Source organism: Oncorhynchus kisutch, linkage group LG11, assembly GCF_002021735.2.
Source record: "Oncorhynchus kisutch isolate 150728-3 linkage group LG11, Okis_V2, whole genome shotgun sequence".
Taxonomy (NCBI): Eukaryota; Metazoa; Chordata; class Actinopteri; order Salmoniformes; family Salmonidae; genus Oncorhynchus; species Oncorhynchus kisutch.
Window position 1 is genome coordinate 90508827 of NC_034184.2, and position 23278 is coordinate 90532104.

At 45.1% G+C, this 23278-nt stretch overlaps 1 protein-coding gene across 2 annotated transcripts in view; it reads right to left on the minus strand.

Moving 5' to 3' along the window:
* Window positions 1–22287, minus strand: part of LOC109884889 (cytoplasmic protein NCK1) — a 75219-nt gene extending 52932 nt beyond the window's left edge. Inside the window, exon 1 of one of the 2 annotated variants that reach the window (XM_031836473.1) lies at window positions 22079–22287. The gene's annotated coding sequence lies outside the window, so the exon portion shown is untranslated. The remainder of the gene's footprint in view (window positions 1–22078) is intronic. The other variant, XM_031836472.1, reaches the window with a different exon arrangement.
* Window positions 22288–23278: the final 991 nt, after the last annotated feature.

The following is a 23278-nucleotide window of genomic DNA, read 5'->3' on the forward strand; positions in this document are numbered from 1 at the left end:
CTCTCGTCAGGGATGTGTTTAGTCCCCACTCCACCACAGTCTCTCCTCAGGGATGTGTTTATTCCCCACTCCACCACCAACACAGGCTCTCGTCAGGGATGTGTTTAGTCCCCACTCCACCACAGTCTCTCCACAGGGATGTGTTTTGTCCCCACTCCACCACAGTCTCTCCTCAGGGATGTGTTTAGTCCCCACTCCACCACAGTCTCTCCTCAGGGATGTGTTTAGTCCCCACTCCACCACAGTCTCTCCTCAGGGATGTGTTTAGTCCCCACTCCACCACAGTCTCTCCTCAGGGATGTGTTTAGTCCCCACTCCACCACCAACACAGTCTCTCCTCAGGGATGTGTTTAGTCCCCACTCCACCACCAACACAGTCTCTCCTCAGGGATGTGTTTAGTCCCCACTCCACCACAGTCTCTCCTCAGGGATGTGTTTAGTCCCCACTCCACCACCAACACAGTCTCTCCTCAGGGATGTGTTTAGTCCCCACTCCACCACCAACACAGTCTCTCCTCAGGGATGTGTTTAGTCCCCACTCCACCACCAACACAGGCTCTCGTCAGGGATGTGTTTAGTCCCCACTCCAACAGTCTCTCCTCAGGGATGTGTTTAGTCCCCACTCCACCACCAACACAGTCTCTCCTCAGGGATGTGTTTAGTCCCCACTCCACCACAGTCTCTCCACAGGGATGTGTTTTGTCCCCACTCCACCACAGTCTCTCCTCAGGGATGTGTTTAGTCCCCACTCCACCACCAACACAGTCTCTCCTCAGGGATGTGTTTAGTCCCCACTCCACCACAGTCTCTCCTCAGGGATGTGTTTAGTCCCCACTCCACCACAGTCTCTCCTCAGGGATGTGTTTAGTCCCCACTCCACCACAGTCTCTCCTCAGGGATGTGTTTAGTCCCCACTCCACCACAGTCTCTCCTCAGGGATGTGTTTAGTCCCCACTCCACCACCAACACAGTCTCTCCTCAGGGATGTGTTTAGTCCCCACTCCAACACAGTCTCTCCTCAGGGATTTGTTTTGTCTCCACTCCACCACAGTCTCTCCTCAGGGATGTGTTTAGTCCCCACTCCACCACAGTCTCTCCTCAGGGATGTGTTTAGTCCCCACTCCACCAACACAGTCTCTCCTCAGGGATGTGTTTAGTCCCCACTCCACCACAGTCTCTCCTCAAGAATGTGTTTAGTCCCCACTCCACCACAGTCTCTCCTCAGGGATGTGTTTAGTCCCCACTCCACCACCAACACAGTCTCTCCTCAGGGATGTGTTTAGTCCCCACTCCAACACAGTCTCTCCTCAGGGATTTGTTTTGTCTCCACTCCACCACCAACAGTCTCTCCTCAGGGATGTGTTTAGTCCCCACTCCACCACCAACACAGTCTCTCCTCAGGGATGTGTTTAGTCTCCACTCCACCACCAACACAGTCTCTCCTCAGGGATGTGTTTAGTCCCCACTCCACCACAGTCTCTCCTCAGGGATGTGTTTAGTCCCCACTCCACCACAGTCTCTCCTCAGGGATGTGTTTAGTCCCCACTCCACCAACACAGTCTCTCCTCAGGGATGTGTTTAGTCCCCACTCCACCACCACCAACAGTCTCTCCTCAGGGATGTGTTTAGTCCCCACTCCACCACCAACACAGTCTCTCCTCAGGGATGTGTTTAGTCCCCACTCCACCACAGTCTCTCCTCAGGGATGTGTTTAGTCCCCACTCCAACAGTCTCTCCTCAGGGATGTGTTTAGTCCCCACTCCACCACCAACACAGTCTCTCCTCAGGGGTGTGTTTAGTCCCCACTCCACCACAGTCTCTCCTCAGGGATGTGTTTAGTCTCCACTCCACCACCATCAAACAGACAGGCCTGGATGAGATCTTTAAGGTCAGGGCCCTCCGCGGCTCACAAATTCATTTCGACCCAAGCCACCCCCTGTACCCGGACTTTGAAATAATCCCCTCTGGGCACGGGTATAGGGCACCCCTCAGCAGGAAAAACACAACTAGACAATCATTTGTGCCAGGTGTGATATTCCTCCTAAATAGCTCGGGCTAATGCTCCTATCGACTCAGAAAGGCCAGCAGGCCAGAAAGGCCAGGTTGTATTGTCAATTTGATTTTGTATTTAAACAGAACTTTAAACATGTACATGACACTGCGGCAGCAAGTAGCTTAGTGGTTAGAGTGTAGAGGAGGCAGGTAGTCGAGTGGTTAGAGTGTAGAGGAGGCAGGTAGTCTAGTGGTTAGAGTGTAGAGGTGGCAGCGTAGCTTAGTGGTTAGAGTGTAGAGGCGGCAGGTAGCCTAGTGGTTAGAGTGTAGAGGCGGCAGGTAGCCTAGTGGTTAGAGTGTAGAGGTGGCAGCGTAGCTTAGTGGTTAGAGTGTAGAGGCGGCAGGTAGCCTAGTGGTTAGGGTGTAGAGGCGGCAGGTAGCCTAGTGGTTAGAGTGTAGAGGCGGCAGGTAGCCTAGTGGTTAGGGTGTAGAGGCGGCAGGTAGCCTAGTGGTTAGAGTGTAGAGGTGGCAGCGTAGCTTAGTGGTTAGAGTGTAGAGGCGGCAGGTAGCTTAGTGGTTAGTGTAGAGGCGGCAGGTAGCCTAGTGGTTAGAGCATTGGACTAGTAACCAGCAGGTAGCCTAGTGGTTAGAGTGTTGGACTAGTAACCAGCAGGTAGACTAGTGGTTAGTGCATTGGACTAGTAACCAGATAGTGATCTTGATGGAGGGTACTAGATAGTGATTTTGCTGTTCATTAGTCATCACCTGAGGAAACATGTGGACAGCTCTTCTAGCATGATCAAAGTGAATTCGGTTTTTAAAAAAGACTACACATCGTTGCATTCTCGACTTGCATGTTTTTTAAATATGATTTACCATTATCTAAAATGTGATTTCTGTCACGTGGGTGGACGCCCTAATAGGTTATGTACCCAGTGAATATGGGTGCGGTAATTTGTCAAAGTTTGTAACAGTGCTAAAGTTGTCTATCAACTGTAAAATGTTAACAGAACCAACCGAGATATCTGATCATCAATAGAATAGAGAACGTTTAACCCATATACCAGCTACCAAACTGACCCTGAATCAGATGACCATCCTACCCATGCTAACCCAGCGTCCGTATACCAGCTACCAAACTGACCCTGAATCAGATGACCATCCTACCCATGCTAACCCAGCGTCCGTATACCAGCTACCAAACTGACCCTGAATCAGATGACCATCCTACCCATGCTAACCCAGCGTCCGTATACCAGCCACCAAACTGACCCTGAATCAGATGACCATCCTACCCATGCTAACCCAGCGTCCGTATACCAGCCACCAAACTGACCCTGAATCAGATGACCATCCTACTGACCCTGAATCAGATGACCATCGTACCCATTCTAACCCTGATTCAGATGACCATCCTACACATGCTAGATTACGGAGACATAATTTATAGATCGGCAGGTCAAGGTGCTCTCGAGTGGCTAGATGTTCTTTACCATTAGGACATCAGATTTGCCACCAACACTCCTTATAGGAAACATCACTGCACTCTATACTCCTCTGTAAACTGGTCATCTCTGTTTACCCATTGCAAGACCCACTGGTTGATGGTTATTTATTAAACCCTCTTAGGCCTCACTCCCCCCTATCTGAGATATCTACTGCAGCCCTCATCCTCCACATACAACACCCATTCTGCCAGTCACATTCTGTTAAAGGTCCCCAAAGCACTGTCATGACGTTGGCCTCTTTGGGTACAGAAAGCCCATCCCCCTCTCTCTGCCTTCCGCTGTGGTCAAAGAGACGTGGTAAACTCCTGAGAATCTCCTCATGGACACACAGTATAGAGAGAGTAGATTTTCATGGAGAACGAAGGAAAACCTTCCACCTCACAGAACTTGAGGTACGAACCAATTTCATGTTCCGGAGAAAAGTATAAAAGATCGGTGAAGAATCCAGCTACGAACTGGTCCGTTTGTCACAACTTGGGGAAGCTCATGGAAGACGGTGTGGCAACATTACCATAACACTGTTTATATAATAGCCTCAGATATGAGGTTTACATCTAATTGTTGTATAAGATGAATGAGTGAGGATGATACTGTTTGTATAATTGTGTAATATGATTTTGGACTGTTTAATGAAGAAAAATACAATTCCCTTTTGATTTGAACTAAATCAGAGGACCGCCCCTGAGCCCAGTTAGGGTCAGACATCCTGGGACAGCCCTCTTCGGCCCTTCCGAATACAAACCCCCACTCGGGTTTTCGATCAGCAGACCGAGCTTACCAAAGGAGAAATGTTGACTAACAGAGATGTAAACAACAACAACAACTCATGAAACATGGGACCAACACTTTACATGTTGCGTTTATATTTTTGTTCAGTGTTCTGTTGTTTTTAGTGACTATGTACCATTTGGTTTTGAAGTAGGATATTCTAAGAAGCTTCAACATTTCAACATGTTGTAGGCTATTAAACCTGATTTGATTTTTATTTAATTAAGCAGGTCAGTTATGAACAAATTCTTATTTACAATGGACAGCCTAACCCAGACGATGCTGGGACAATTGTGTGCCGTCCTATGGGACTCCCAATCACGGCCGGTTGTGATACAGCCTGGAATCGAACCAGGGTCTGTCTGTATTGACGCCTCTAGCACCGAGATAGACTGCGTCACTCGGGAGCCCCGAAACTGAGGAGTATTTCTGTCTGTAATAAAGCCGTAAAAACCTATTCTGATATGCTGGGCCTGGCTCCCCAGTGAGTGGGCCTGGCTCCCCAGTGAGTGGGCCTGGCTCCCCAGTGAGTGGGCCTGGCTCCCCAGTGAGTGGGCCTGGCTCCCCAGTGAGTGGGCCTGGCTCCCCAGTGAGTGGGCCTGGCTCCCCAGTGAGGGGGCCTATATCCTCCCAGGGCCACCCATGGCTGTGGCCCTTCCCAGTCATACGAAATCCATAGATTAGGGCTTAATTTATTTCAATTGACTGATTTCATTATTTGAACTATAACTCAGAAAAATCATTGAAATTGTTGTGTTGATACCATTTGTTCAGTATAATTCTCCCGAGTCAGATTACCAGCCTAACTAACAGCATAACGGTGTTAACCTAATGCTTCTATCTAGTACGGAGGCATCAATCAGCCGGTTAGATAGAGGAAGCAGGAAAAGTGCATATTGAACGCACACAAAAACTACAGCAGTTCTCACAGCGTTGCAACCACCGCAACAATGTTCCTCATGGTATACGTATCAAAGTGTACAGCCTCCGTCTTCCCGGGAGATACAGGTCTCTACTCCTCCGTCTTCCCGGGAGATACCGGGTTCTACTCCTCCGTCTTCCCGGGAGATACCGGGTTCTACTCCTCCGTCTTCCCGGGAGATACAGGTCTCTACTCCTCCGTCTTCCCGGGAGATACAGGTCTCTACTCCTCCGTCTTCCCGGGAGATACAGGTCTCTACTCCTCCGTCTTCCCGGGAGATACAGGTCTCTACTCCTCCGTCTTCCCGGGAGATACAGGTCTCTACTCCTCCGTCTTCCCGGGAGATACAGATCTCTACTCCTCCGTCTTCCCAGTAGATAATCTGGGTCAGTGCTCGGAAGCAGTGAAACAGCAATAGCGTTACCTGAGACAGACTGAGATAGCGGAGTAACCTCACCCCTCAGACAGGTTGCTAAAAATCAGGCTTTTGGAATGTGATGCTCTGTGAGCTCTGAGCAAGGCCCCCTTCGGCACCAATGCTACAACTCCTTACAACACACACTAGTATAGGCTACAAACACACACACAGTCTAAACCCAGAATGGACAGACCAGTTTAGAGAAGACTAGGAATAGTTACAATTGGGTGTGATTTTACAGATTACACCTAACCCAAGAGAACATATCTGACCCCAAAACTGTAGTTGACATCAAAGACTGTATTTCTGCATCTCCTGACAGCTGTCCCAAATCCTGTCAAAACAAAAACGCCATTGAAGCAGCAAGTAGTCGTGGGAGACTTGGCGACCGGGTCTGCTGTGAGACAGGAAGTGGGGACACCGTGGAGAATGGGGGTGGAAGAGTGACTCAACACCCCTCTGACAGAGAACTAGAGAACCATGAGATCAAGAGGTCAGAGACATGCATATCATTAATGAGAGAGTAGAGAAAACAGAGTGAAAAGAAAACAGAGTAGAGAGAGAAAACAGAGAGTGAAAACAGAGAGAGCAGGGCTAACAACACTGTGTGAAATCAGTTGGTTACCTGGGATAACCATTTGCAGAGTTGGGAATGCCAGAAATAGACGCAACATCTGTATTAGACCAACAGAATAGACAGAGGTCCACTGACTCTCACTGTTAGGCTTTCACAATTATCGTATAACCACGTAATCCAATCTTCTCTGTTGATCCTCTCAAGCTCTGCCAGGTTGGATTGGGAGCATTACTGCACAGCTATTTTCAGGTCTCTCCAGAGATGTTTGATCAGGTTCAAGTCCAGGCTCTGGCTGGGCCACTCAAGGACATTCAGAGACGTATCCCGTAGCCACTCCTGCATTGTCTTGGCTGTGTGTTTAGGGTTGTTGTCCTGATGGAAGGTGAACCTCTGCCCCAGTCTGAGGTCCTGAGCGCTCTGGAGTAGGTTTTCATCAAGGATCTCTGTACTTTGCTCTGTTCATCTTTCCCACGATCCTGACTAGTCTCCCAGTCCCTGCAGCTGAAAAACATCCCCACAGCATGATGCTGCCACCACCATGCTTCACCGTAGGGATGGTGCCAGGTTTCATCCAGCACTGACACTTGGCATTCAGGCCAAAGAGTTTAATCTTGGTTTCATCAGACCAGAGAATCTTGTTTCTCGTGGTCTGCAAGTCTTTAGGTACCTTTTAGCAAACTCAAAGCAGGCGGTCATGTGCCTTTCACTGAACAGTGGCTTTGATCTGGCCACTCTACCATAAATGCCTGATTGGTGGAGTGCTGTAAATCAAATCAAATTTATTTATATAGCCCTTCGTACATCAGCTGATATCTCAAAGTGCTGTACAGAAACCCAGCCTAGAACCCCAAACAGCAAGCAATGCAGGTGTAGAAGCACGGTGGCTAGGAAAAACTCCCTAGAAAGGCCAATACCTAGGAAGAAACCTAGAGAGGAACCAGGCTATGTGGGGTGGCCAGTCCTCTTCTGGCTGTGCCGGGTGGAGATTATAACAGAACATGGCCAAGATGTTCAATGTTCATAAATGACCAGCATGGTCGAATAATAATAAGGCAGAACAGTTGAAACTAGAGCAGCAGCACAGTCAGGTGGAAGTTGAAACTGGAGCAGCAGTAGGGATGGTTGTCCTTCTGGAAGGTTCTCCCATCTCCACAGAGGAACTCTGGAGCTCTGTCAGAGTGACCACTGGGCCCTTCTGCCCCGGACGGGGCCACTTGAGACGGACGACTCTGAAGCAGAGGGAGGCATTCTGGAACACGATGCCTTACAGATGTTTGGCCGGGACGATAGCAGTATCACATTGAAAACACGTATCTCTTTGGTCCTTCAAAGACCTGCTGTGTGTTAAACATTGTGCTGTAGCTTGGGAAATAAACACGTGTGACGATGGATAACGTCATAATGATGTCTGTTTCCAACACTACGGCGGTTAAATCCACTTCCTGTTCTGTTTCCTTCCCATGATACTAAGGAGTACGGTGATAAATGGGATGGTCCAGATGTAGGCTAGTTAAATACAACAAGGGAAATGTTTGAAAGACGGGGTGAAAGAGAGAAGGAAACAGACATTTAAATTTCACACAGAACCACACCTGGCAATATTCCTTTCATACAGAAATCAGGTTGAGGTGTGCACACACACACACACTGTAGGCCTATGTTTCCTGTTCTGGGAGCACTCCTATCTCCTCCCGTGTGCCGTTGAGGTTCGTTTTCACTGCGTAATAGTGAAACCAGTCGAAGTGTACTCTCGTTATGTTCAACCACATCCCTCATGGCGAAGCCTCGTCTTCCCCCTTCAAACTGTTACCACCTAGAAGACCTCGGCCTTCACTAAACAATAGAAATGTTTGCTTTCTAGCTGTCAGTAGCCAGATCTTTAACCGAATGTTGTGATTACTGATCAATTATATTTAGAATTAGTAGGTTCCATTAGTTATTTTAATACACCTTTATTTTTGTGGTGTGGTTTTTCTACAAGCCCCTTAGGCTTCCAACCACACCGTTTAAAATCTGTATTGTTGTATCACTCAACCACACCATTTAAAATCTGTATTGTTGTATCACTTAACCACACCATTTAAAATCTGTATTGTTGTATCACTCAACCACACCGTTTAAAATCTGTATTGTTGTATTACTTGTTATCTTTGTAGCAAATCAAAAACTGCCTCAATCTCTACAGAACCACACGATGAAATATGACAAGTTATTTCGGTGGCAATATTAAATCTCTTCATAGAAAGACTGTCATGAACAGTGGCCACATCTTTCTCACTACATAGAGGAACTTCATTAAAATCCACCAAAACCACGGAAGATAGACAGATGAAACCCAAACATTGACACTGTGGACAACAACTTCCCCACACAGAAAGAGGAAGTTAAACCGCTGCTGTTTCAGTCTTCTGCATGATAAGTCAAGACGAACAGTTGAGAACATTCCGCTGCACACAGAGGCGCTGTCTGAAATGGCACCCTACACAGTATATACAGTGCCTTGCGAAAGTATTCGGCCCCCTTGAACTTTGCGACCTTTTGCCACATTTCAGGCTTCAAACAAAGATACAAAACTGTATTTTTTTGTGAAGAATCAACAACAAGTGGGACACAATCATGAAGTGGAACGACATTTATTGGATATTTCAAACTTTTTTTACAAATCGAAAACTGAAAAATTGGGCGTGCAAAATTATTCAGCCCCTTTACTTTCAGTGCAGCAAACTCTCTCCAGAAGTTCAGTGAGGATCTCTGAATGATCCAATGTTGACCTAAATGACTAATGATGATAAATACAATCCACCTGTGTGTAATCAAGTCTCCGTATAAATGCACCTGCACTGTGATAGTCTCAGAGGTCCGTTAAAAGCGCAGAGAGCATCATGAAGAACAAGGAACACACCAGGCAGGTCCGAGATACTGTTGTGAAGAAGTTTAAAGCCGGATTTGGATACAAAAAGATTTCCCAAGCTTTAAACATCCCAAGGAGCACTGTGCAAGCGATAATATTGAAATGGAAGGAGTATCAGACCACTGCAAATCTACCAAGACCTGGCCGTCCCTCTAAACTTTCAGCTCATACAAGGAGAAGACTGATCAGAGATGCAGCCAAGAGGCCCATGATCACTCTGGATGAACTGCAGAGATCTACAGCTGAGGTGGGAGACTCTGTCCATAGGACAACAATCAGTCGTATATTGCACAAATCTGGCCTTTATGGAAGAGTGGCAAGAAGAAAGCCATTTCTTAAAGATATCCATAAAAAGTGTTGTTTAAAGTTTGCCACAAGCCACCTGGGAGACACACCAAACATGTGGAAGAAGGTGCTCTGGTCAGATGAAACCAAAATTGAACTTTTTGGCAACAATGCAAAACGTTATGTTTGGAGTAAAAGCAACACAGCTCATCACCCTGAACACACCATCCCCACTGTCAAACATGGTGGTGGCAGCATCATGGTTTGGGCCTGCTTTTCTTCAGCAGGGACAGGGAAGATGGTTAAAATTGATGGGAAGATGGATAGAGCCAAATACAGGACCATTCTGGAAGAAAACCTGATGGAGTCTGCAAAAGACCTGAGACTGGGACAGAGATTTATCTTCCAACAAGACAATGATCCAAAACATAGAGCAAAATCTACAATGGAATGGTTCAAAAATAAACATATCCAGGTGTTAGAATGGCCAAGTCAAAGTCCAGACCTGAATCCAATCGAGAATCTGTGGAAAGAACTGAAAACTGCTGTTCACAAATGCTCTCCATCCAACCTCACTGAGCTCGAGCTGTTTTGCAAGGAGGAATGGGAAAAAATGTCAGTCTCTCGATGTGCAAAACTGATAGAGACATACCCCAAGCGACTTACAGCTGTAATCGCAGCAAAAGGTGGCGCTACAAAGTATTAACTTTGGGGGCTGAATAATTTTGCACGCCCAATTTTTCAGTTTTTGATTTGTTAAAAAAGTTTGAAATATCCAATAAATGTCGTTCCACTTCATGATTGTGTCCCACTTGTTGTTGATTCTTCACAAAAAAATACAGTTTTATATCTTTATGTTTGAAGCCTGAAATGTGGCAAAAGGTCGCAAAGTTCAAGGGGGCCGAATACTTTCGCAAGGCACTGTAGTGCCCTGTTTTTAACCAGAGCCCACAGGGTGCCGTTTCAGACGCAGCTCCCTACATGTACCTCTCCGTGACGAGGCCTCGTACCTCTCCGTGACGAGGCCTCGTACCTCTCCGTGACGAGGCCTCGTACCTCTCCGTGACGAGGCCTCGTACCTCTCCGTGACGAGGCCTCGTACCTCTCCGTGACGAGGCCTCGTACCTCTCTGTTATTAACAGGAGTTGGAACCGGTTCAGGAAACAGAAAACGAACATTTTCAAGAAACTGAAAGAAAATGATCCGTAACAGAAAATGTGGAACCGGTTAATAAAATGTTTAATGGCTTTTTCTTCATCTAGTAAAACAACAAAATGCAACAAAGCCCTCACTCAAACGTATTCCAGTGTCTTCCTGCAAGCGGAATTTTTTTTTGAGTGGGTTTAGGCTACCTGCCCCTCCAGATCATAGGCTACTGTACTGACGCTACAAGTTGGATTCAGATAGCTAATTTTTAAAAAAATCGAGAAGAACGGGTTGACTTGTTCAATGCTTGTTATTAATGATACTATAGGCCTAGTTATAACGTCTCATGTTGGATTTCTTAACTACAAAAAGGGCATGATGTGTTTTTAATTCTGGTGCCTCTCCGGAAACACGAGCTTGTTAGCTAGCTAGCTCAAAGTTTTCCCATAGAAGCCGCTCCACCTAGATATAATTCTGTGTACTTCATTTCATAACAAGATGCCCCAGAGCTTCAAGCCTCCTCCTCAACCCTCTCTCGCTCTCTCCCCACCCGCAAAAAGTCAACAAATCTTGAGCCATAGGCTAGACTGTCCATCACGCATTTAAACTAGCTTGCTTGCTCTATCCGCACTGATTGGTGAAGTAATTGAATGACTTAAATGTGAAAAACGTGGATTTCAAAAAGTTAAAAAAGGAACACTATAAAGCGGTTCGAACCAGTTCAGAACTTTATTTTGCTGCTCGGAACAACATGAAAATGTAAATAAAAAAATTGGGACTCTGTTCAGAACGTTCCAACCCCTGGTTATTAATGAGCGTTTAGACATGTGTCCACATGCATGAGCAGCCATAGTAAAACCAGTCAGCCAGAGAGAGAGAGATCATGAACCAGAAATGAGGAAGTGAAATGGAGATCAGCTTATGAAATATTGAGACTGGCAAGCGCATTAGAGAAGTGAAGTAAGATGGTGGGCGAGATTCTTTTTCCTCCATTGCTCAATTTAGTCCTAAAATGTGAACTGTCTAATACAGCAGAGTTGTCATTTGACTAGAGGGGGTTTTCAGACACTTATTAGCAGACAGAGAATAGTTCTCTCTAATGTCGGTTGTTGTGGAAACTGGAGCTCATTAGCTAACCAGAGCTTTAGACAGACGAGTACAAGGAGTTTACAGGATGGGGAGCTAAAGAATAAACAAATTAGACGAATTACTAATAGATTGAAACAAAAATAAATACATTAAAAAAATATATATAAATTCTGTGTTGGAGAACAATGACGAAATCCAGACATTAAAACTGAATTCAACAATATTCAAAAATGTTGAACTTAACTAACTGTATCGAACTTATTCGAAAAATGAATTAATTTGCCCATAAGACATGAACCACATGCATCAGTAATTGGCATTTTCCCACCCTCGTGTATACATGGTTTAGCCGTTGGCGATGATGCCAATGATAACCTTCTTCTTATAGAGATGAAAAGACGACAAATTAGCCTGTCTAACTGGCAGAAGGAGATCAGGGTTATTTGCGTCGATCCAGTAGCCATTTTGTTTTGCGAAATCTGCTATCACACGAGCGCTACAGAAGCATCCCTATCCGAACAGAGGTCTCTGGTTGGTGCACAGTTGGATTTAAAAAGGGTAACTACACATTTTTTCCCAGACCTCAAAAAGGTGGTCTCCTGATGTGGTTTAAATATTGAAGAATTATTTTCTATTTTTTTTTCCAGGGAAAACCTGAAAAAGGGAAAACCAAAATCAGAGGAAACTGAATTTGGGGTGGGGGGGGGGGGTCAACTGAATCAGACAACAAAAAAAGATTTTATAGGTCCCTAATTATTTATTTTCAATCGACACACAAATAATGACAAAGAGAAAAAAGGACTTCAATATGTTTGAAAAACTTTCTAAAAACTAAAGTTTAATTTCCATCAGAATTCAGACCCTTTGCTATGAGACTCGAAACTGAGCTCAGATACATCCTGTTTCCATTGATCATCCTTTAGATGTTTCTACAACTTGATTGGAATCCACCTGTGGTGGCAAATTCAATTGATTGGACATGATTTGGAAAGGCACACACCTGTCTATATAAGGTCCCACAGTTGACAGTGAATGTCAGAGCAAAAACCAAGCCATGTCAAAGGAATTCTCCAATGTGGCTCCGAGACAGGATTGTGTTGAGGCACAAACATGTCTGCAGCATTGAAGGTCCCTAAGAACATTGGCCTCCATCATCCTTAAATGGAAGAGGTTTGGAACCACCTAGAGAGTCTTCTTAGAGCTGGCTGCCCAAGGGCCTTGGTCAGGGAGGTGACCAAGAACCCAATGGTCACTGACAGAGCTCCAGAGTTTCTCTGTGGAGATGGGAGAACCTTCCAGAAGGACAACCATCTCTGCAGCACTGAGTAGCCATATGGAAGGCACTGCTCAGTAAAAGGTTACATGACAGCCCGCCTTGAGTTTGCCAAAAGGCACCCAAATAACTCAGACCATGAGAAACAAGATTCGCTGGTCTGATAAAACCAAGATTGAACTCCTTGGTCTGAATGCAAAGCGTCACCTCTGGAGGAAACCTGGCACTATCCCTACGCTGAAGCATGGTGGTGGCAGCATCATGTTGTGGGGATGTTTTTCAGGGGAAGGGACTGGGAGACTGAGGAAAACAACCCTAAGCACACAGCCAAGACACGCAGGAGTGGCTTCAGGACAAGTCTCTGAAAGTCCTTGAGTAGACCAGACAGAGCTCGAACTTGAACCAGATCTCTGGAGAGACCTGAAAATAGCTGTACAGCACCGCTTCTCATCCAACCTGACAGAGCTTGAGATAACCCACCAAAGAAGAATGGGAGAAACTCTCCAAATACAGGTGTGCCAAGCATGTAGAGTCATACCCAAGAAGACTCGAGGCTGTAATCACTGCCGAAGGTCCTTCAACGAAGTACTGACTGAATACTTCATGTAAATGTGATATTTCAGTTTTTATTTTTGATACATTTATGAACATTTCCAAAAACATGTTTTGGGGGTATTGTGTGTAGATTTGATGAGGGGAAAAAAACAATGTGATCCATTTTAGAATAAGGCTGTAACGTAACGAAACGTGGAAATAAAATCTAAGGGTCTTAATATACTCCGGTTATTCTCTAACAAACTAATAATTATTATTATTATTTGGGGGTGCTTATATTAGGTATATTATCAGATCTGTTTCTTGCATATCCCATCTCCCCGAGACACACGCATCATTGTCCAGCGCCCCCAGGAGAACGAAGGTGCATAAAGATGGCGGAATTCAGATATGACGTCATCGTTTGAACACAATCTACAGCAACTATAAAATCAGCACAATCTACTTTTTCGCTTTTAAAAAATTGCTGTCGTCTTGGAGCTAAAATTGAGATCATGTATACCGTGCTAACGCTGATACAAGAAGAAACAAACAAAAAAGTAGCGATATGCCGAACTTAGCCAATGAGGCGATGGGGGCCGCCATCTTTATGCACCTTGCTATTGGGGTTAAGTTCCTTGCTCAAGGGCACAGTGACATTTTTCACCTTGTCGGCTCCAGGACTCTACCTCGGAGTGTGGTGTCAGGAAAATAACCTCACACTCAACGTCAACAAAACTAAGGAGATGATTGTGGACTTCAGGAAACAGCAGAGGGAACACCCCCCTATCCACATCGATGGGACAGTAGTGGAGAGGGTACTAAGTTAAGTTCCTTGGCGTACACATCACAGACAAACTGAATTGGTCGACCCACACAGACAGCATCGTGAAGAAGGCGCAGCAGCGCCTCTTCAACCTCAGGAGGCTGAAGAAATTTGGCTTGTCACCAAAAGCACACAAACTTCTACAGATGCACAATCGAGAGCATCCTGTCAGGCTGTATCACCCCACTATCATCCAGAAGGAGAGGTCAGTACAGGTGCATCAAAGCTGGGACCGAGAGACTGAAAAACAGCTTCTATCTCAAGGCCATCAGACTGTTAAACAGCCACCACTAACATTGAGTGGCTGCTGCCAACACACTGACTCAACTCCAGCCACTTTAATAATGGGAATTGATGTCAAATATATCACTAGCCACTTTAAACAATGCTACCTAATATAATGTTTACATACATTATTCATCTCATATGTATACGTAGATACTGTACTCTATATCATCGACTGCATCCTTATGTAATACATGTATCACTAGCCACTTTAACTATGCCACTTGGTTTACATACTCATCTCATATGTATATACTGTACTCGATACCATCTACTGCATCTTGCCTATGCCGCTCTGTACCATTACTCATTCATATATCTTTATGTACATATTCTTTATCCCCTTACACTTGTGTGTATAAGGTAGTAGTTTTGGAATTATTAGTTAGATTACTTGTTGGATATTACTGCATTGTCGGAACTAGAAGCACAAGCAAGCTACACTCGCATTAACATCTGCTAACCATGTGTATGTGACAAATAAATTTGATTTGACCTGCCACCTATTAGTCTAGTCACCACTTTGTAGGGTCTGTTTTTGATACTGTTTCAGTTCAAAACTAGTCTGTACAATGTGGGTAATGCTTGCTGGCCTAGCCCTCTAGGCAGAGCAGCGCAGCACGAGGCAGGATGCAGGGCTTGTGAATGAGACACACATTAAGTAAATAAAGCCACATCACTGCAATGTCAAGACCTGCACTCCACCACATGGCTGTGGAAAGAGGGCTGGGAAGTGGAGCAGGGGTCCCCTTGCTAACTGTTGCTGCACACTGTAGGCCACAGGGAGCAGGCAAGGGCCTGGGGAAGGGGCTGGGGCCTGGGAGAGAGCGACACATAGCAAGGGGACCCCTGCTCCACTTCCCCCTCCCGCTAACTGTTGCTGCACACTGTAGACCTCAGGGAGCAGGCAAGGGCCTGGGGAAGGGGCTGAGGCCTTGGAGAGAGCGACACATAGCGGGAGGGGGAAAGGACTTCTCCACAGGGCTAGAGGCTCCCAGTGGCCAGTTATTGCCAGTCCAGTAAATTTCTCACTCAATGGACTGGGGGTGACTTTTAGCCTTAAAGGAAACGGCCCTTTATAAATAGCCTACTCAACTCCCTCCCCCTAGCGAGCTATAGCTCCCCCCCCCCCCCTCCCCCAGCACACTGGGATACAGTCTCCCTCTTCCCATCCACGGAACCTTAATTTCAGACTGAAAGAGGGAAAGTACAGCTGCAACAGGCCCCCTGCCCCACACACTCACATATATGTTTTCCAGTGAAGATAGAAAAGGAAATATTGAAATCAAGAGAAGATCATGCTGAGTAGAACAGACTGGAGACATTGGGTTGCCAGTAGAGCAGACATTAGGTTGCCAGTAGAGCAGGCATTGGGTTGCCAGTAGAGCAGACTGGAGACATTGGGTTGAGTAGACTGATGCCCCATGTCATTGATCCACAACCCATAGGTAAGGCTGTACAGTGAAATAAGGATGCCCCAAATGCAATTCTAAAGTCTAATACATCCAGTGCGATTTCAGATTTGTCAAATAAACAAGTATTGTCTTTTGTTGATTTTAAATAACATTCCAACCTCGTTTAGCCTGATCTATTCAATTAAGGCATAATTCTACTATGTATTAATTAGCATCACTGTCAATAAAATACATTTATTTTGAAGGCTAACTGCGAAGTCCACTATTGTGGCTAATCCTTTATTGTGGCTAGCTTCACATAGATGGGTCCGACCACCATTAATCAAATAAGAACGGTCTTATAAATTTATAGCTAACTGCAGCGCTACTGAAACAAGTGTTAGCCGGCTAACTGCAGCTACTGAAACAGGTGTTAGCCAGCTAACTGCAGCTACTGAGACAGGTGTTAGCTAGCTAACTATAGCTACTGAAACCAGCTCTGACTAACCTGGTTTCCCAGGTTAGTCAGCTATGAAGAGCAGAGCTGGTTTCCCAGGTTAGTCAGCTATGAAGAGCAGAGCTGGTTTCCCAGGTTAGTCAGCTATGAAGAGCAGAGCTGGTTTCCCAGGTTAGTCAGCTATGAAGAGCAGAGCTGGTTTCCCAGGTTAGTCTGCTATGAAGAGCAGAGCTGGTTTACCAGGTTAGTCAACTATGAAGAGCAGAACTGGTTCCTCAGGTTAGTCAGCAGAGCTGGTTTCCCAGGTTAGCTATGAAGAGCAGAGCTGGTTTCCCAGGTTAGTCAGCTATGAAGAGCAGAGCTGGTTTCCCAGGTTAGTCAGCTATGAAGAGCAGAGCTGGTTTCCCAGGTTAGTCAGCTATGAAGAGCAGAGCTGGTTTCCCAGGTTAGTCAGCTATGAAGAGCAGAGCTGGTTTCCCAGGTTAGTCAGCTATGAAGAGCAGAGCTGGTTTCCCAGGTTAGTCAGCTATGAAGAGCAGAGCTGGTTTCCCAGGTTAGTCCGCTATGAAGAGCAGAGCTGGTTTCCCAGGTTAGTCCGCTATGAAGAGCAGAGCTGGTTTCCCAGGTTAGTCCGCTATGAAGAGCAGAACTGGTTTCCCAGGTTAGTCAGCTATGAAGAGCAGAACTGGTTCCTCAGGTTAGTCAGCAGAGCTGGTTTCCCAGGTTAGTCAGCTATGAAGATCAGAGCTGGTTTCCCAGGTTAGTCAGCTATGAAGATCAGAGCTGGTTTCCCAGGTTAGTCAGCTATGAAGAGCAGAGCTGGTTTCCCAGGTTAGTCAGCTATGAAGAGCAGAGCTGGTTTCCCAGGTTAGTCAGCTATGAAGAGCAGAGCTGGTTTCCCAGGTTAGTCAGCTATGAAGAGCAGAACTGGTTCCTCAGGTTAGTCAGCAGAGCTGGTTTCCCAGGTTAGTCAGCTATGAAGATGAGAGCTGGTTTCCCAGGTTAGTCAGCTATGAAGAGCAGAGCTGGTTTCCCAGGTTAGTCAGCTATGAAGAGCAGAGCTGGTTTCCCAGGTTAGTCAGCTATGAAGAGCAGAGCTGGTTTCCCAGGTTAGTCCGCTATGAAGAGCAGAGCTGGTTTCCCAGGTTAGTCCGCTATGAAGAGCAGAACTGGTTTCCCAGGTTAGTCAGCTATGAAGAGCAGAACTGGTTCCTCAGGTTAGTCAGCAGAGCTGGTTTCCCAGGTTAGTCAGCTATGAAGATCAGAGCTGGTTTCCCAGGTTAGTCAGCTATGAAGAGCAGAGCTGGTTTCCCAGGTTAGTCAGCTATGAAGAGCAGAGCTGGTTTCCCAGGTTAGTCAGCTATGAAGAGCAGAGCTGGTTTCCCAGGTTAGTCAGCTATGAAGAGCAGAGCTGGTTTCCCAGGTTAGTCAGCTATGAAGAGCAGAGCTGGTTTCCCAGGTTAGTCAGCTATGAAGAGCAGAACTGGTTTCCCAGGTTAGTCAGCTATGAAGAGCAGAGCTGGTTTCCCAGGTTAGTCAGCTATGAAGAGCAGAACTGGTTCCTCAGGTTAGTCAGCAGAGCTGGTTTCCCAGGTTAGTCAGCTATGAAGAACAGAGCTGGTTTCCCAGGTTAGTCAGCTATGAAGAGCAGAACTGGTTCCTCAGGTTAGTCAGCAGAGCTGGTTTCCCAGGTTAGTCAGCTATGAAGAGCAGAGCTGGTTTCCCAGGTTAGTCCGCTATGAAGAGCAGAGCTGGTTTCCCAGGTTAGTCCGCTATGAAGAGCAGAGCTGGTTTCCCAGGTTAGTCCGCTATGAAGAGCAGAGCTGGTTTCCCAGGTTAGTCAGCTATGAAGAGCAGAGCTGGTTTCCCAGGTTAGTCAGCTATGAAGAGCAGAACTGGTTTCCCAGGTTAGTCAGCTATGAAGAGCAGAACTGGTTCCTCAGGTTAGTCAGCAGAGCTGGTTTCCCAGGTTAGTCAGCAGAGCTGGTTTCCCAGGTTAGTCAGCAGAGCTGGTTTCCCAGGTTAGTCAGCAGAGCTGGTTTCCCAGGTTAGTCAGCTATGAAGAGCAGAGCTGGTTTCCCAGGTTAGTCAGCTATGAAGAGCAGAGCTGGTTTCCCAGGTTAGTCAGCTATGAAGAGCAGAGCTGGTTTCCCAGGTCAGCTATGAAGAGCAGAGCTGGTTTCCCAGGTCAGCTATGAAGAGCAGAGCTGGTTTCCCAGGTTAGTCAGCTATGAAGAGCAGAGTTGGTTTCCCAGGTTAGTCAGCTATGAAGAGCAGAGCTGGTTTCCCAGGTTAGTCAGCTATGAAGAGCAGAGCTGGTTTCCCAGGTTAGTCAGCTATGAAGAGCAGAGCTGGTTTCCCAGGTTAGTCAGCTATGAAGAGCAGAGCTGGTTTCCCAGGTTAGTCAGCTATGAAGAGCAGAGCTGGTTTCCCAGGTTAGTCAGCTATGAAGAGCAGAGCTGGTTTCCCAGGTTAGTCAGCTATGAAGAGCAGAGCTGGTTTCCCAGGTTAGTCAGCTATGAAGAGCAGAGCTGGTTTCCCAGGTTAGTCAGCTATGAAGAGCAGAGCTGGTTTCCCAGGTTAGTCAGCTATGAAGAGCAGAGCTGGTTTCCCAGGTTAGTCAGCTATGAAGAGCAGAGCTGGTTTCCCAGGTTAGTCAGCTATGAAGAGCAGAGCTGGTTTCCCAGGTTAGTCAGCTATGAAGAGCAGAGCTGGTTTCCCAGGTTAGTCAGCTATGAAGAGCAGAGCTGGTTTCCCAGGTTAGTCAGCTATGAAGAGCAGAGCTGGTTTCCCAGGTTAGTCAGCTATGAAGAGCAGAGCTGGTTTCCCAGGTTAGCTATGAAGAGCAGAGCTGGTTTCCCAGGTCAGCTATGAAGAGCAGATGATAATGACTGTTGAGATTGCTGGCAGATTATATTTTAAGTACGCGAATACTTTTTGTTTGTTTATTTAGGTAGTCTGACACCTTATTCAGACAGTAATGACATTATATGGGGAGATAGGCAAATGGGGGGAAACAGTGGGAAGGTCGGAAGCAGGGATGGATCCCGGTTCTCAGGTGGAAAGTTCTCTGAGACACGTGCTATGAAATGTTACCACTACACCAAGGCGCTGCACAGGAAAAGCTTATATTAATGGTTGATGGTTGTGAGGAACAAAATCATAGATTGCTTTCAAGGTAAGGTCACAAACATTTAGCATTTTGGGTGAACTCTTTAAAACATGGCTGGAAGAAAGTCCTGCAGGCTCTCCAGGAGGGTTGGCCTCCCCTCATCTGTTTCCCAAGTGCTGAAAAATGTTCTTGTTTATAACAATTCATTTCTCAAAATCACCCAACTTTAAAGAAAAATCAAATGAATATCATTACTCAGGCCTATTAGTTGAAGGTATCTGCCACCAATTTATTTTACAGATTAAAAAATGATATATTTGTGAGTTGTGAGTCCCCCTACCATCTCCACAATACTAAAATGTCAAAATTGCCACTTCTGGATCCCCAATGTTTGACCAAATTATTTTCATAGTTAAAAAAAAAATTTAAAAAAAATAAATAAATAAATAAGTATATAGAAAAAATAAATTAAAAAAAATCGGGCCACCTTACCAAAACTTCCCTGCTAAAACATACTACAGGTCCGCCTGCCCCCTTTTCTTTGTCAAAGCCTAATGACAAACCACCAAACAAGGGGACTAATACATGTGTTAATTTAATTAACAGTATGCTGTCAAAATGCTGCATTCTGCAATAGGAACGAGTGTTACAGCAACCTAATTTTGTAGACAATATTGTCTAGTCTTTACAGTTACAGTATAAATTCAGCAGAGAACGTTCCCTCTCCATTCAGCTCCACTCTAATCTTGAGGGGCGTTTCTTTAAAACGCGCATCAAATCTCCTTGGCCCTTTCCATAACTAGACCAATCATATGCTTCAATATGCCGCGGTTCACAGTGCTGTGGCATGACTGGACGGATTCGATTATGGTGAGCCGTGGGGCGCCGGGCATAGGCCCGTCACTTGAAAAGGGTGAAAGCGGAGGAGACGAGCCCTTCTCAAATAGAACACTGATGTGTGCCGTTTGGTCATGTTGTCAACAAGGTAGCATGGTGCATCGTCCAGACATATACATCATCTGTTTTCGATCATATAAAAATGGTTTGAATTTTTTATTCAAAAGCAATTCCTTTTTGCATGAGAGAACACCGAATGCTACGAATTACTACACGTGATTAATTACAAAACTTTTGTTTTGAGCAGACTTCGCCGTGGGCTTTGAACGGGGAACTTAACTCACGACCCGGAAGGCAGCCCACTTCCAAATCGAATGCAATCAACTTTCAACCGAAACAAAACCCGCATATACAGGGGCCTGGGCGAAATCAATCAAGCCCCCTCAAATGACAGCGGTTTCGGCTAGTTACGTTCAATTGCATGCGCAGATGCTCCGATTTGTCTTGCGGTGGCAAGGACAATAGTTGCTTTGCATTGGCACCCTGCATATTCACTATGAGCATGTAATACATTATGTTCTAGTCCAGGAGTTCCCTCTGACAAGACAAACATGCTACATAACCCATGTATGGCCGTGATGGGCAGTCATGTTAATTAACAGACTGCATCTCATTCTGTCAGTTGTTTTGATAAAGAGGAACTATTTTAATGAGGACTTCTGCATTTAAAAAAAAGAAAAACATGTCTTTGATCCAACCCGTTCTGTCAAAAAGATACGTTTGATAACATGGTTGGCTAGAGTTTAAACAGCTAAAACACAGGTAACGTGCCAGACTAAGGCTAACCCAGCTTGGTTGGGTTAACTAGCTATGTCATTAGGAAAATATTGCAAGGTCCAGATGACAATCAATGGTTTTCCACAGTCGTGAGTGAAAGATCAGTCAGCTAGGGGTGCTAGCTCTTTGATAGGGGTGCTAAAGATCAGTCAGCTAGCTCTTGAAAGGGGCACTAAAGATCAGTCAGCTAGCTCTTTGATAGGGGTGCTAAAGATCAGTCAGCTAGCTCTTTGATAGGGGTGCTAAAGATCAGTCAGTTAGCTCTTGGAAGGGGCACTAAAGATCAGTCAGTTAGCTCTTGGTAGGGGAACCCGTGAACCGTTACTGAGTGGCAAATGGCTATGGAAATCTTACAACAACAAAAAAGGTAGCCTGGCTAGTTAGCCAACTAGTTATGCAGTAAATTGGCTGGTTAACTAAGTTAACTAATAAGCATTCCAAGTTTAAAATGCCTTGACAAAATGTAAGACAACAGCCCCAATTATGACCGGGTTTCTGACCAATAATAATAATAATAATTTAGATGTCTTCTAATTGAAGGGTATCGCATAAAACTGAATCCGTGAGACAGAACAATCAAAGCCAGCCAAGTTAGCTGTCACTCTGGCTAGCCTGCTAGCCAGGTGGCGAACACTAACATTGAGTCATCTAACGTTAGCCAGTGAGTTGCCTTGTGAAGTAAGCGTTGATGTGAAACTAGTCAATATACTATTTATCAAACATTTAGCTACAACGTTAAAAAATAGGACTGTATTTTATTGTCAAGCCGTGCCCCCCACCCCTATTCCAGATTTTAGGTCAGAGAAGTGTAGCCAACCTAGCTAGCTAGTGTTAGCCGAAAACAGGCTAGTTGGCGAAGCTAATTAAAACGCATAATGAACATCACAGACCCCGCTGGTCTTCTTACCTGTGAATTTAGCTGATAGGCCGTACCTGTCCGTTTTTGCTTGATGAAATCACCATATTATACTGAAAAAGGGGATTTGAAACGCCGGTGTAGATGGATGGTGACTAGATAGGACCAAAACCTAGCTAGCTAGCTGGCTGTTTATCATATGCCTTTTTGGAAAGAGCTAGCTAGCCTCCTGGTTTCCAGCACGACGCCAGCTATTTGGAGATGTTCACGATGCACCACTCCTATTGGTTGTCACAGGGGAAACATCGTATTGTTATTGGACGATGTCAGTGTCAATCAAACCGGTGCCGCCGCAACAATCCCATTGATATGAAATGTTTATTTTTCCATCATACACATTTTCTATTTCCATATGTGCTCTCATGTAGAAAGTGGTATGAAGTACAATTAAGTAAATACATTTTAAGTATCTGTATTTACTATTTATTTATGTTTTACTGCACTACATTCCTAAAGAAAATGATGTACTGTAACTTATAATGTTATAATAATGTACTGCATGCTTTTAGCACGCTGGACATCGGGCTAGAAGGTCGAGGGTTCGAGGCCTGCTCACTGCCTGTTTCATTACAGTACTTTTTACTCCATACATTTCCCTGACACTCAAAAGTACTCATTACATGTTTAATGCTTATCGGGACAGAAAAATGGTCTAATTCATGCACTTATTAAGAGAACATCCCTGGTCATCCCTACTACCTCTGATCTGGCGGACTTGCCAAACACAAATGCTTAGTTTGTCTGTGTTGGAGTGTGCCCCTGACTATCCATAAATAAAATAAATCGTGCCATCTGGTTTGCTTAATATAAGAATTGAAATTATTTATAATTCTATTTTGATACGTAAGTATATTTGAGTAATTACATTTACTTTTAATACTTACGTTTATTTAAAACCAAGTAATTAACATACTTTTACTCAAGTGGTATTTTACTGGGTGACTTTCACTTTTACTTGAGTCATTTTCTAATAAGAGATCTTTATTTTTACTTAGGTATGACAATTGGGTACTTTTCCCACCACGGTAAGGTAAGGCTAAGTGTATCACCAGCATATATAAGCCTAGTATTTTATATCAGCAGCATTATTTCTCTGAAATAAATTAATAAATGATTAATGTATCAATCACTATAATTGGCAGGTTGTCCAACTAGAAGTCTGATAGTGGGTTACTGCTGTAGAAGAGGGCA